This window comes from Stegastes partitus, unplaced genomic scaffold (genome assembly GCF_000690725.1).
Source record: "Stegastes partitus isolate 25-593 unplaced genomic scaffold, Stegastes_partitus-1.0.2 Scaffold154, whole genome shotgun sequence".
NCBI lineage: Eukaryota > Metazoa > Chordata > Actinopteri > Pomacentridae > Stegastes > Stegastes partitus.
In genome coordinates this window covers 621,321-626,075 of record NW_007577885.1, presented here as the reverse complement: position 1 = coordinate 626,075, position 4,755 = coordinate 621,321, and positions in this window count along the sequence as shown.

The following is a 4,755-nucleotide window of genomic DNA, read 5'->3' as shown; positions in this document are numbered from 1 at the left end:
CCACTTGGAGTTTGTTCTTCTTCTCTTTAAACTATAAAGCAACATAAGACGTGTGCTGCCACCTGCTGCCCCGGAGGCTCCATCACATGACCACCTCTAAATACAGTACATGGCTTTAAACGAGTCAGTTTATTTGATTAAGTCTGGCCTAAACTGTCTGTATTTTCATGAAGCCTGCCAGCACTTGTGGTCATTTAATTTGAATGAATTCTTTTTCGTTTTATTGTATCACTTTTCTTCTACTTTTTTTTTTTTTGATTTGTCTTACGTTTTTTCTGTCTAGTCAATCGGTTTAAATCATTTGGTCCTATAAAATGTGTGTGTGTTTAATCAACTTGTCTGTGCTGTTTTCAAATTAATCTCATTTATTCTGCTGCATTTTCTGTAAAGTCTCTGTTTATGTTAAGATGCAGTATATCTGACGCTCCATTCCCTAATCCATTTTCCCTACTGTGGTTGAAAATGTGTCACTGCATCACTGCCACCCTTTGGTCTGGAATGATGACTCCTGTGGATTACAACACTAGACAATGCTGCGTTGCCTTTGGACTTGTTAAAACCCAGTGGACCAACACCATGACATCACAAATCATCACAGATTGAGGAAGCTTCTCACTGGGTTTCAAACATCTTGGTTTTTGTACCGCCCCACTGTTCCTCCAGACTCTAGGACCTTGGTTTCCAAACAAACACTTTGTAGCTTCTTTCCCGAAGACGTCGGTTCCTGGTGGCTCTTGACGCACGGACACCAGCCTCAGTCCACTTCTTGTGAATCTCTGTCAAGTTCTTTTATCAACTTGTCTTGACAATTCTCTCAGAGCTGCAGTCATCGAGTCAGCAGTCTTCACCATGATTGTAAAGATGAACGGTATTTTACTGTTTGAATAGTCATTAATATAAACTCAGAATTAAATATTCTAATATTTTGAGGTACTGGATTTCTGATTTTCATGAGCTATAAGTGACCATCAAAAGAAAAAAAGAAAAAAAAGAGAGAAAGGAAGCAGCTTGAAATATTTCACTTTTATAATGTTGTATTTTTTGTTGTTGTTTATGGAGAAGGAAGAATAACCCACAATAGAAGAATTCATTAGAAAACTGTTTATTGTCATACTCCCAATTCCAACCACAATCCTTTAGTATAATGTGGCACAAAGTCCCTAGACAGACCACAGAACTTACAGAAGCCGGCAAACACACAGCAGTAACAGCCCAGAGAACTGAATAACATTGAACACATACATTACATTGATTGGAGACAAACAGGAGAATCACTGTATGAACATTAATAACTGCTGGTGTGAGCATCAAAGTGCTTGTTCATGTTTGCTGATTTAGCAAAAACAAAAACAAAAAAAAATCTAAATTTGTATTTCAGCTTTTATTCCACAATCTGATTAAAAGAATAGGAAAAGTGTCCTATCTACACTGGAGGCATTTGACTCATTTACCTTCATTTCACATTGACTTTTCCTTAAGATTATGGGATTAATGTTCATTCGGGGTGAGTTAATTAGACATTCCTCGGTTGATGCTGGTACTAGTAGTGCAGTGTTAATCACATGGCTTTAAAATGTCTCATATGCAGAGTTCTGTCCCTTAACAATCCAAAAGGAACAGATGTATAGAGGTTATTTCATAATAACAGAGAATGTAGAAAAAGCTTTATATGTACAAGCAGTCATGAATTTCCCATCTTAAAGGCGCAGAATTGAGAGATGAAGCAGCCACTGGTGGTTTTGAATAGATGATCAAATTAATCTGCAACTATAATGATAGCTGCTTGTTCAAGTCCCTTTTCATTCAAAAATCCATGCGACCTTTTCTGGTTTCATCATTGTGCTTCTTTCTTATGTGATGGTAAACAGGCACTGTGGACTGCTCAATGGAAAAATCCAAACATTCAAAGAAGTAATTTTGGACATCACGGAATTCTGATTCTACAAATGTTACTTTTCCACATTTTTTATGGACCAATGGACCCACTGATGAACATGAAAGAAAATCTGCAAAAAATCATTCATAATAAAAATAGCTGTTACTTGTAACCATAGTTAGCTGCTGTCTGATTATCCTGGCCAAGGAAAAAAAAACAAGTCTGACTTAAAGTATTAACAAGTATGGGGTACGAGGAAGCTATCAAAGACATTCATTGACAGATAACTAAGCTAAGTTTGTGAGACAGGACATACAAAGCACTTTATGTACTATTTTGACATCATGTGTATTGAATACATGGAATATGTTTAAGGTTCTCTATAAAAATGTAATACTCATTCACTCTAACCTCCACACTCCCACAGAGCTGGATGTTGACTCTTAAAACCGAACTTGTCAGTTGTAGTTGAGCTGAGTTGGATTTAAATGGTTTATTTGAAATCAACTGTTGAAAATGATTCATAGTTTGAAGTTTTAGTCAAATTCTGGCCACAAAGGCTCACCTTCGTGTTTGGGCAGAAATGAACTGTCAGGCATCTCATACAGTACATCAGATGAGTGAAACAACCCCATGGTCACAACAAATAGTTGTGTTAAATCATGATTAGTAGCTCTTGATGTAAAGTGAGGATAACCAGTCATTTTGGCATTTTGCAATTCCCAAAACAAGATACAACTCCTCAGCCCTTTAGAACCAACAGGTGGTCATATACACAATTGAAATAGATCCATGAACGCTGCAATGTTTCAACTGATAAACTGTGCACAGAATAACCATTCATAAAATGTAGGGGAATTCTGGACTTCTTCAATGTGCATATGGTATTTATAGTAAAAGTAGGGAATTAACAGTGCACTGCATGAACTTTTTCAGTAATTAAATGGGGTACTTTGATGTCATATAAGCTGCTGTGGCCATGTAATATCCTGTATTTAAGACTGAAAACAAGAGTCCTACCCTGTTGGCCATATCTCTGAATACATCCCTTGATCTGCATTTTAGCAAATAATAATGATGCAGTAAAATCAGACTGAACTTGCACAGTGCCTCACTTACACTTCATGCTGACTGGGAGATGGTCGTTCTATTACGTGCAGCACAATGCAGAAGACAAGTGATCTAATTATTTCTCTGACACTGATTTGCCCATTTTTTAGGGGCATGAATAATACATTATCTTAACACTAACCAAACTCCCACCCTTTTTGTTCTGAATGTCAGAGGTCTTATTGTTGCGATGAACACATCTTGACAGAAATTTCTTGAAAATAGTGAAATATTCCATTTAGAAAACTGTTCCGCTGCAGGCTCTGTGCATCCTGTGAAAAGAGTTGTCTTCTAGAGGAACTCTTTGAGGTCTGAGAATATATCCTAATTGACTTGTATAAACTCTGAGTGGGTTTGGAGGCTACAAATGTTTAACAGTCTGCATTACAGCGTGGAGTTGTGAAGATGCTGCCAAGTTGCATTATGTTCCATATTAGTGGATAGAGTGTTTTTGGAGCCCAATTTTCACCACTCTTCTTTGAACCCCTGAGCTTTATAAAAGTGAAATACGAAATTACCTGAGCACCCCTGTGACAGTTTAAATATATCCATAACGCTGTGGTTTGGGTAAGCAAATTCCAGCTAGAGCTTAGAATGATACTTTTTCATGTTTCCAGGTTTAGCACTTAAATGACCAAAACAATCATCTAAAATGTTCAACATTCAGCTAAGGCACCCGCGTCTGCGTTTCGTAAACTCAGTTCCAATAACATCATGTAACTGATTTGACACTGGTTTGTGACAATGAGAACCATTTTGACATTTTATATACATTTCCTGCTCAACAGTGAAGCCTTATTTGATTAGACCGCCAAACCCCAAAGATTTTAGGTTCTCATGGACAACAGGCCACTTTTAAGGGTAAAAATAATAATCAAATACCAATACAAAACATATTATACCAACTTCTGTATGTAAAACTCCTTCTGACAAATAAAACCCCTTAAAATCAACAAGTACTTGATTTGATTACAGCACATTATAGCACCTATAACAATTTTGCTGTAATGCAGTGTAGAACAAGACCTTTGGAGAGAGAAGAAGTGTTTACAAAAAACATAAACTATAGCAGTTGCACATGTTAAATTTTCAATACTTAAACAAGGGTTGTCCTGGCTCAGAATGGGCCCTGTGGGGGTGCATGGTAACACAAACTTTTTGCCATTACTGCCACACAAATTTTCCTATGCAGGAAAAAATATCTTAAAGCTAGAATATGTCACCTCTGAAAGAAGGGATCAAACAAATCATTCTCTTCCCAAAAGCTGAATTAGGTTCTCTCAGGGTTTTGCTGCTACAGTCTTATTTGTTCTGTTGTGGCCAGTAGTTTACACTGGCAAAGTTATCAAACTTCACACAAACATTTCTGTGTACCTGACATTACAGTGTCAGTTTACTTACAGTCAGATTCTTGTCTATCTGCGCTACTGTTAATAATAATAATAATAAAAATATTAAAAATAATAATAATACTAATAATAGTACTTTTTTTTTTATAAGTGCCTTTCAGAGCACTCAAGGACGCTGTACAAGCAGGGTAAAACAATAAGCCTGTTAGGCTATGTTTCAACTTGTTATAGGAAAATATTTTAGTGGTTTTACCAAAAAAAGTAAAACTTGAGCACGCAGAGACTGTTGCTGTGTTACTTAGCATCTGACCAGCTTAGCTGTGGTTTAGAACAGGTTCAGCCAAGACTTGCAGGGGTTTAAAAGCACAGAAGTTCTGAGTTCTGTTCTGAGCTGTGTCAAAATGATGATGAGAAAGTCAG